General features: G+C 39.4%; 1 protein-coding gene across 22 annotated transcripts in view; it reads right to left on the bottom strand.

Moving 5' to 3' along the window:
* Positions 1-11085, bottom strand: part of SLC8A1 (solute carrier family 8 member A1) — a 414612-nt gene that overhangs the window by 158135 nt on the left and 245392 nt on the right. The gene's annotated exons all lie outside the window — the stretch shown is intronic.

Below are 11085 nucleotides of genomic sequence, written 5' to 3'. Positions count from 1 at the left end.
CAGGATGGGTAACGACAGTGAGACTGTGACCTGGCAATATCTGCGTAATCTTGCAAGAAATTTCTAAAACCATAAGACACACTGCATTTTTACTTGAGTCCTAAAATGAACATCCGGTGATATTGGACCTTCCCACTCCTAACCGAATGACGTCAACACACTCTTAAGGACACATCACACACTCTGTGGAAGAGGGTAGGAGAGGTGTGGAATATAAAATTCCTTTTTTTGAGACGGCTGCCTGGGTTCTAATGGGGTTACTCTAATGTGTTTTAAGACCAAGGCTCACTGGCCAAGATATACTTTCATGAATTCAAGAATGTATGATCATTATGATGTATACATATACACGTATATGCATTTACATGACAAAAAAATGCCAGAAGGCATGTAAAAGACAGTCCTCTTTTCAAAGGGTGCATAATGGGAGTGATTCTATCTTTACGTCTAAAGTGTTCTACTGGACGCATTTTATGTTCTTGTTTCCTCTGTCTTAAATTATTCACTCCCTTTTGGACACATTATTGCTCCATAATAATGCTAAGTAGCTTCATTTTGTTGTTGTTGTTTTTTAAATCACCCAACCTTTCCTAATGCTAAGCCAGGCAATGGAGGGCAGGAAAAAAAAAATGTCTTTAGAGAAGGCTGTAGGCCTATCATCAGATTCTGAGCTGGGCTTTCCCCAGAACACATTTTAGGCCTGCAGGATGCCTGAGGCCAAGGGTACTTCCTGCATCCACAGGGTTGGGGATGCTGAGTGCAATCCCTCTATTCTGCCACCTGGGACAGCCTTTTGCATTACTCTCTGGCTGCCTTCCCTTTTCTGAAACTTGAGAGGGGAGCATGTTGCTTCCCTTTAGAACAGTAGGTGAGCCCATCAGCAACTCAGCCCCAAAAGTCTCTGCAGTCTCATCTGACAGATTATAAGATTGAGCCCATCAAGTAAATAAATAAATGAATAAATAAATAAAATGAATAACAAATATACATATCTGTGTATTTATTATATATTATATTATATATTATCAAAATTCTCAGCCTGAATCTAAATATACAGTCTACTACAATCTTTTTAACTGGGCTTTAGCTAAATGCATGATGAAAATCATTTTCAGATCTTAGCTCATTGGAAAAAAGATAAAAAATAAATAAAAAGATCTTAGCTCACTGTTGTACTCTACTCTAGTGCCTTCCTAACACGCAAGCATACTTCCCATGTCCCATTCACTTGCAATCAGCTACTGGTGGAAAATTAGATGGTCCCAAATCAGAGGAAACCGAAGACATGATAATGAAACTCCTGAAAAAATCAATGACGATTATGGAAATGAGCTGTTTACCACCTTTTTATTTTTTTGACCTTTCCTTTTTTTGACCCTCTAGGCAGCCTAGTTTATGGCAGGAACATCATCAGTGAGGTTCCAGCGAAAGGAAAATGATTGATTACAGAGATAGCTACTATTTCCAGCCACTATATCCAAGAGCGTATCAGATCACTCAAAGCACATTTTATCAACACTCCCCCTGTGACAATCTAGTCTTTACTGGAGTTAATTAAAGCAATTAATTCCCTTCCCTTTCAAAGCAGTGTGATTACATAAATAGATAATTTCCCAATCCAAACCCATAAAGCAAGTGATTTCTCTGCATGTTCCTCAGTGTGCAAAGCACCTAACTGAACCAAATTGTCGTTTTTCTAAATTTGACCTTCATGAAATTCTCCAGTAACTTTTTCTGGTCTGTCTTCCTATCTGGTTGGATGGCAGAACCACATCTCCACATGGACACAGGACTGCAAGATTAATAAAGCATTTCCCGCAGCAAAGATAGATAATGCCTAAACTGTAATCACAACGACAGGAGTAGAGCGAGGAGGAAAGGAGAATGGCGGGTGCCTGCTCTGACAGGCACTACAGTTCCCTTCAACAATATACCAGCGTGGGTGATGCTGACAATAATTAGGCAAACAGAATGCCAAACAATTGTAAGAAAAGCTGTCAAACATTTTGTGTTATTATCCCCTGCACAGGCCTGTAATTTATCATCACAGAAAAAGCACATAAAGAAAAATCTCTAAACAGTGACATTTTGTTCAAATTACAACCCTTGGCTTCCCTGACTGCCTACAGACTGACATCTCCAAGGTCGGATGTAGTGCTCAGCAATTTGTTCCTTCAATAAGTGAGCATGTCTCTGGGATGGGTTCTAGCCACTGTGAGTGCTGGCATGCCAAGAGCAAGAACAAAGTACTTCCCAACGTGTGGGAAGCCACTTACCTTCAGACGTCAAAATGAAAGAAAGTAACTGACATTCGTATTTCCTTCTCAGATTGGTCCTAAAGCTTGAAATATGATCTCCTGCACCAAGGCTCCTACCTGTCATTTCTTCCTCCCTCTCCACCCAAAACCCTGCTTGGGGTTCTGGACTTGGCTAAAGTGTAAGGGCTTTGATCTTGTTGGTATAAACTCAGTCTTACTGGCCGGGCACTGGTGGCTCACACCTGCAATCCCAGCATTTTGGGAGGCTGAAGACAGTGGATCACTTGAAGCCAGGAGTTTGAGACCAGCCTGGCCAACATGGTGAAACCCCGTCTATACTAAAAATACAAAAATTAGCCAGGTGTGGCGGCAGGCACATGTAACCCTAGCTACATGAAAGGATGATGCAGGAGAATCACTTGAACCCTGGAGGCAGAGGTTGTAGTGAGGCAACATTGCGCCACTGCACACCAGCCTGGGCAACAGAGTGAGACTCCATCTCAAAAAAAACAAAAAACAAACAAAACACAACAAAAAACCCAATCTTCCTGATGATATCCCCCAATGGTTGTAATTGAACCAGAAAGAAACAAAAAAAAAAAAAAAAGAAAATACTTTTCTCATCCAGTTTCTTTAGAGTTTAGCACAGTTCTATAGATTAATTACTATAAATTGTGAGACATATTATAAAGAGACCTCACAGATGCTGAGCCAATGAGACAGGTGTGAGGTGTTACCATTATTACTTTGGAGAAAGTCCATAGGCAGTCTCTAACATAGATTTCTGGATGGCTCAGAGTTGAAATGGACCCTAGAGGTAATAGAATCAATCTTTTCAAGTAATGAGAGAAATTCTGTCTGTGATATTCCTAGCTGATGTTCTGAGCTGGACCACTTCCAAATATGGAGATAATAGAAGCCTTCCATTACAAATACTTGGCTGCTGAAAGACCTAAACATTTGAGTCTTCACTGTTTTCAACAGCTCCTTCCACACCTGTCCAACATAGAGATCCACTTAACAGAAGTCCTACCCTCTAGATATTGCTTTATTTGAAAAGGTAATATCTTTTAATCCCATTTCTTTCTATCCCATTGCCAGAGCTCTTTCCCATTGCTTTCTTCACTTTCTTCACAATCTTTTTTTCTTTTTTAATTTTTAAAAACAGGGTCTCATTCTGTGCCCAGGCTGGAGCACAGTGATGCAACCAAGCTCACTACAACCTTGAGCTCTTGGGCTCGAATAATCCTCTGGCCTCAGCTAGGACTACAAGCATGTGCCACCACGCCCTGCTAACCCCATCTCAATCTTTATACCCATAAGAGAACCTTTTCTTAGAAGCCTCTTTTCTTAGGGTTTGGAGGTTGATTTACTATTGCCAATATAGCAAATCTTTATTTTCCTTAGGTTTATTTTGATTTTTTAAAACAATAGTCTTTTTACTCAAACTTTGGCAAAGAATTTGGGCTAGCATACCAAGTAAATAAGCTTTAATTTTCTCTTGGCCATGTATCTTCTATTAGTTTCTGCATAAGACCCTCAATGCTTCCATGTTTACTGCTGGCTGCACAGGCACCTCTCACTAGATGGCATTTAGGATATTTTTCAACCATCTTTCTGACCAAAATTGTATGTGTTCTGTGTCTCATCCCTAAGAAAGTTGATAGTGAACTCAATTGGCTGATTACAAGTACAGTGTGAACAACTTATACCTGAACACTTTAAATATATTGCAACCTAACACATTTACATATCAACAATGACTCATTTCCTTAGTCCAAGAAAGTGAACAGAGGTTTGATTCTCTCTCCCAACACCCTCCCCTCCTTTTTTCTCTTTCATTCCTTATAATAGACAAATGTGAATTATCCTCACAACCTGTTCATTTAACTCTGTCAAGCTATTCCTCAAGGACAAACCACAAAAGGGAACCAGGGAAGGGCTGTTCAGAGCTCACTGAAAATCCAGATCAGCTACAGAGGTCCTTAGCCCATAGAAGATAGGTCTGTGGTCTCAACTTGGAATATAAATAACAGCTTCTTTACCAACCTCACCAAATCGACTTTTAATACCTTTTTTTCCCATAGGCTTCCAACCTACTCTGATTGACTTAGGCTGATCAGAAACAAAACTTTAACAGTAACGTCTAAAATAAGTGAACTTCCTTTTATAAGTCTTCCTTCTTGCCAAAGCTGATGACTAAATAAGTTCAAAGACATTTAAATTAATGTCAGTTATACCCACAGTCACTGGAGGAGAGGTAATAGGAATTCAAGCTTCCAGGAAAGAAAAAGAGGAAGTGAGAAAGAAAAAGAGGTGTCTTTCAACTCTAGTTGTGATATAGTCTGCTGAATTATTGACCTTTCCTTTCAAAGATAAGAAAATGTGTATGTGGTTTTTTTTTTTTTTAATTTAGACTTCCTACATGTAACCACAATCTCTAAAACAAGGTGGCTTATTTTACATATCTGAAGAAAGTGAGGCACGCGATTTTCCCTTCCTCATAGTCCGACCTAAGAGTGTGTGGCAAACTTTGTAGAATTCTAAGTTTCTTTCAAGAACTTTTCATCTTATTTCCATCCACAAATTAAAAGGGATGGAATTACTCAATGTAGCCACAGCTGGGAATACAGTTTAGTGAAGAACAGGAAGGAAGAGAGACAGAAGGACTCCTACAGTTTTTCTTTACAATCTAAATATGTTAAATGCATGATGGAAGCAATGGAGCCAGGTCAAAATGGCACTTGCTGTGTGGTGAAAAATCCTGACTATGAGAATCTTCTGTAGTAGAAAGGCAGGTCATTCTATCACACTAACTGGAAGGCCAGTCTGGGGCGTGCTTGCTGGATGTGTGGAGATCAATTACCCACAAGTCCCTGTGAAGTCTCTTCCATAAGAAACTGGGGAAGCCCAGGCCATCAGTATTCTGCACACACACTAGCAGCTTGTGCTTGCAGAGGCAATCATTTTTAAGCTCCTTTCAGATTCTCTTTCTTGGTTATTTTTCCGTCTTGGCTAAAAAGGTTTCTCTTTTGTACCAAGCAGGGGCACCAATCTAACAGAATTTATTAGAAACTGCTCGATTGGGATTTTGCTGGAGTTCTACTGAGGTTGAAAATCTCAAACAATATGTGATGAAAATTTTAGGTTGTTTTGGATGACTTCAATCCCAAGGTCTTGCTTGGCTGACTTGAGTTCCTTCTTTCAGAGATTTAGGCAATGTTAGTTTCAGATGGGAGGTCTGGTAGATCCTAAAAATGAGGTAGCTCTATGTCAGCCATTCAGTGGAGAAAGAGCCCATGCTACTCTGTATGACAAAATACTATGCCTTTATTTGCATACAGGTGTCAATGAATTATTTAAAGAGAAAAATGCGCGAGTGGGTACTGCGTAAGTGCCACTCACAGTCATTGCACTGTGTTTTTCAGTAAGTGTGAACATTTTCCTTCGCATGTCTTTTTAAGAGAAAGAGAAAATGATGATGGGAAGGATTTTGGGTAAGAGAAGATTCCTTTTCTACTATTATCAAAATTTACTATTTTGTCTTCCTTTGTGTAGTACCTATGTAATATTTGCTCCACAATTGTAAGCTCCTTGAAGACATGAAATGTGTCTTCTCTCTTCACTTTTTTTTTTTTTTTTTTTTTGAGACAGAATCTCACTCTGTGGCCAGGCCGGAGTGCAGTGGTGTGATCTTGGCTCACTGCAACCACTGCCTCCTGGGTTCAAGCAATTCTCCTGTCTCAGCCTCCTTAGTAGCTGGGACTGCAGGCACGCGCCATCACGCCCAGCTAATTTTTGTGTTTTTAGTAGAGACGGGGTTTCACCATGTTGGCCAGGATGGTCTCGATCTCCTGACCTTGTGATCCGCCCACCTCAGCCTCCCAAAGTGCTGGGATTACAGGCATGAGCCACCGCGCCCGGCTCTCTCTTCACTATTATATTGCCAATATTTATGATAGCTTTTGGTTTACTGCAAGAAACAATGAGTAAGTAGTTTGTCTTTTTAAACCAGTGCTTTCCATTCTTCTCCAGGTGAGAGGTTAGTATAGATTTTTATGAGGCTTTATCATAACTAAACCCAGTGGTGGACTGAATAAGATCAGCTGGTAAATATAGTCTTTGATCCATTGGAAAATCCAGCAATATCTAACTTAAACAACAAATGAGCGAAATTCTAACATTTCTAGTATATTTGATCTATTGGGTTGTAAACCATCTTGAAGCCATGATATAGAAACACTAACTCTGTATTTTTATAAAAATAAAACATAAGGGTACGCATTTATTCATTCAAGAAACATTTCTTGAGTCCCTAATTGCACTAGGAACTGTTCTTGATTCATGATAGAATGTGACAGACAGGTTGTTCATGGAGATTTCGCTCTAGTAATGCATATATGGTTGGAACTGGTGGGCACGGAGTCCAAAATAGCAATTCTAGGCCAGCTTGCCCTAAACAAATGATACAGATATTATATGAGAGACTTGCTAAAATTTTGATCATATTTAGCTCTCCTCCCACCTCTTTCAACCACTTACTAAGTTTAGGGAGAAATGTGGGAACATAGGATGAAGTGGCCACAGAGGTACCCAAGAATCAGTACAGTAACAATGTCCTTAGCAAATGGCCCTCCCGTAATTCCTAAGAAGGTAAAATATTTTAGCATTGAAATAACTTCATGACATGGCTATGCCAACTCTAAAATGGTTTCATCATGTAAACAGTCCTTCAGTGAATGACTTACATTTTGAAAAACCTACAGAGCAAAGTCAAAAGCATGGGCTGAGCAGTCAGTTGATGAGGATGACTTAAGCCATGCTCCACCATTTGCTGGTTGATTCAAGAGGAAGTCACTTAACCTTTCCAAGCCTCAGCTTCACCTGCAGAATGGCAATAATAATGGCCAACTTGTAGAGTTGTTGTGAATACAAAAATAATGCAGTGCATTTTTAGCATGATACATAACATACAATAACAACCCAGTGCTAGCTGTAATTTGATTGGAAAAAACTACTTTAAAGTTCATATGTAACCAAAAAAGAGCCCACATTGCCAAGTCAATCCTAAGCCAAAAGAACAAAGCTAGAGCCATCAGGCTACCTGACTTCAAACTATGCTACAAGGCTACAGTAACCAAAACAGCATGGTACTGGTACCAAAACAGATATATAGACCAATGGAACAGAACAGAGCCCTCAGAAATAATGCCACATATCTACAACCATCTGATCGTTGACAAACCTGACAAAAACAAGAAAAGGGGAAAGGATTCCCTATTTAATAAATGGTGCTGGGAAAACTGGCTAGCCATATGTAGAAAGCTGAAACTGGATCCCTTCCTGACACCTTATACAAAAATTAATTCAAGATGGATTAAAGACCTAAAACCATAAAAACCCTAGGAGAAAACCTAGGCAATACCATTCAGGACATAGGCATGGGCTCAGGACTTCATGACTAAAACACCAAAAGCAATGACAACAAAAGCCAAAATTGACAAATGGGATCTAATTAAACTAAAGAGCTTCTGCACAGCAAAAGAAACTACCATCAGAGTGAACAGGCAACCTACACAATGGGAGAAAATTTTGGCAATCTACTCATCTGACAAAGGGCTAATATCCAGAATCTACAATGAACTCTAACAAATTTACAAGAAAAAAACAAACAACCCCATCAAAAAGTAGGTGAAGGACATGAACAGACACTTCTTGCAGGAAGACATTTATGCAGCCAGAAGACACATGAAAAAATGCTCATCATCACTGGCCATCAGAGAAATGCAAATCAAAACCACAATGAGATACCATCTCACACCAGTTAGAATGGCAATCATTAAAAAGTCAGGAAACAACAGGTGCTGGAGAGGATGTGGAGAAATAGGAACACTTTTACACTGTTGGTGGGACTGTAAACTAGTTCAACCATTGTGGAAGTCAGTGTGGCCATTCCTCAGGGATCTAGAACTAGAAATACCATTTGACCCACCCATCCCATTACTGGGTATATACCCAAAGGATTATAAATCATGCTGCTATAAAGACACATGCACACGTATGTTTATTGTGGCACTATTCACAATAGCAAAGACTTGGAACCAACCCAAATGTCCAACAATGATAGACTGGATTAAGAAAATGTGGCACATATACACCATGGAATACTATGCAGCCATAAAAAAGGATGAGTTCATGTCCTTTGTAGGGACACAGATGAAGCTGGAAACCATCATTCTCAGCAAACTATCACAAGGACAAAAAACCAAACACCACATATTCTCACTCACAGGTGGGAATTGAACAATGAGAACACATGGACACAGGAAGGGGAACATCACACTCTGGGGACTGTTGTGGGGTGAGGTGAGGGAGAGGGATAGCATTAGGAGATATACCTAATGTTAAATGACGAGTTAATGGGTGCAGCACACCAACATGGGACATGTATACATATGTAACAAACCTGCATGTTGTGCACATGTACCCTAAAACTTAAAGTATAAAAAAAAAATAGAGCACACGTGTCATTAATGACCATTAATTATAGCAACACCCAGAGGACAGCAGTACCGTATCATTTTGCAGGTAAGAAAACTGAGGCTTAGAGGGTGTTTATGAGCACAGGGGAAGATACACTTCACCTTTCTCTTGAAGTTATTATGTTGCCATGACTTGCTTTGGCTAATGAAATGTAAATGACAGAGGAATGTGTTGCTTCTTGGTGAAAGTCTTCAAGTCATCTTCTCTTCACTGTGCCACAATGAATTATGTTTCAGAAGGCGGATTGTCCAGGATCCTGTATCCTGAATTAAGGACAATATAGAGTAGATGATGGGCATGCAGCATGAGTAAGAAATAGATCTTTATTATTTTACGTCACTGCAATGTTTACGGTTGTCCATTACAGCAGTATAACATAGCTTATTCTAACTTTCCAAAGATGAAAAACTATTAAGATCTAGCATTCAAACTCAGGTCTTATGGTATTAAGGCCAATGCTTTTGTACTACCTTACAGTACACTGCTTATTAGAAATAAAACACCATGTGAAGGTACCTTCCACTTCGAAGAAAATGGACTTTTCTGTTGCTCTTTGACTTAGAACAAAATTAAAAATTCTCTGAGCAAAGGTCAATGGAAAGGTAGCGAAAAAGTTGGTAGAGGTGGGCAGATAATAAAACTGATCAGAAATATCCATTAGTTTAGCAGAACCCTTTATTTCCCATAGGTTCATGACCTGAAGATTACATAGGATGGAGGGAGGCCCTTATCAAAAGCCTGCAATTCTGTGGCTACAAAATCAATTTTTAAATGATTTATGTGATGTTGTGCAGGACCAAAAGAGCAGTAATTCATTTCGCATGTGGCACTTGGAGCTGCTGCTTAGATGTTAAAAAATGATTAATTTTTATTTACAGCATGGCTCCCTTCATATATTACTGGAAACAAGATTTGAGAGTGCAATACTTCTATAGCATGCAATTATTTGCTGAAGGAAGTTCCAGGCATAAAGAAAAAAAAATCTACTAGCAGCCAAGGATATCTGGACATGCACTGAAATAACCACTGTGAAAACCTTCCAAGGCCAAATGCTTCCAATCTATTCAGTTTGACCCAGTTAACATAAAAAAGCCACATTAATTTCCCAAGGGGAGCCATTCTTCTATAAAATCATACTAACTCCTAACTTCAACAATGGGAGAATGAAGAATTTAGAATTCTTAGGTTTTTGTTCCCCCAGAAGACTTGAGTTTAAAAATTTTCTAGAAATTGGTGCACATAGCTTACTTCAACTTAAGTTGAAATATGTGTGCATTTTTAAAAATTGCTATAAGGATGCCTTTTCTGGGCCACCATATGTAGACATTCCTTTCTTTTAAAACTACAGAAGTACTGTATTCTCAGGCCTCCTATTCTCCAGCTTGCCAGCCTGAGCCTAATAGGTCCAATCACATCTAAGGAACAATTTCACCTAGGGTAAAGTTCACATTTTTATGACTAGCTATATCACTCTGAAGCCCCTAGTTTAGGGCCCACAATAATTTGATAAGGACAGGTAAATTTCCATGTCCCTTGAATCTTGTGATCATTGAGGTTGGGGTAAAGACCTTGGATATCAAGGAGATAGAGTAGAGACTATTCTTAGACCATTGGAATGAGCTCTGCCCATTGCTTCTGGACACTAGAATGTTAGAGGGCTGTGGAGAATGATGCGTGATGATGCCTGCTATTTTCTCTCCTATCGTTTTCCAGGACAGATTTTCCCAAGGAAACAGTTAAGAGAGCCAGACTAGTCAGTTACGCACTCCATACTGGAGACTACTCATATGCACATTGTGTACCTCATCCTTCCCCATGGATCATTGCTCACTTTCTCTTTATTGGACTAATGATATTGGTTAAACTGTAGGCTGATGACTATGGACCACTATTTTCTGTATCATTAAACATGGCCATATCCCTTCAAGTGGGTTGTGAATAAAATTGGTACTCTGCTTCCACCCTAAGTTGGATTATTTAACAGGCATGACTGACTTATTAGGAAATAGCTTTAACTGGTATGACTGAGGATGAAACATCTTGTCAATACAGGTTATTTGTTAGGTCCCATAGAACTGGATGTACAGGTAAATGAGGGGGTGAGGGCTTTCCCTCCTGTTTGTAGTTTGTATGTGGGGTTCATCAGCAAACTTGTGAAGCCCAGTTTATTAAGTTTCTTGGGCAAAAGAGTAGGCAAAGCTGTTCAAAATAGAGTAGGAATAAAAGAGGGCTGCTACCACAATAATGGTGAGGCAATTTCATTAACTAGAGTATAAACAAGAAA

Source organism: Gorilla gorilla, chromosome 12 (genome assembly GCF_029281585.2).
Source record: "Gorilla gorilla gorilla isolate KB3781 chromosome 12, NHGRI_mGorGor1-v2.1_pri, whole genome shotgun sequence".
In the NCBI taxonomy this organism is placed as follows: domain Eukaryota; kingdom Metazoa; phylum Chordata; class Mammalia; order Primates; family Hominidae; genus Gorilla; species Gorilla gorilla.
Note: the sequence above shows the minus strand (reverse complement) of the source record. Positions and strands in the feature narration are given on the sequence as shown.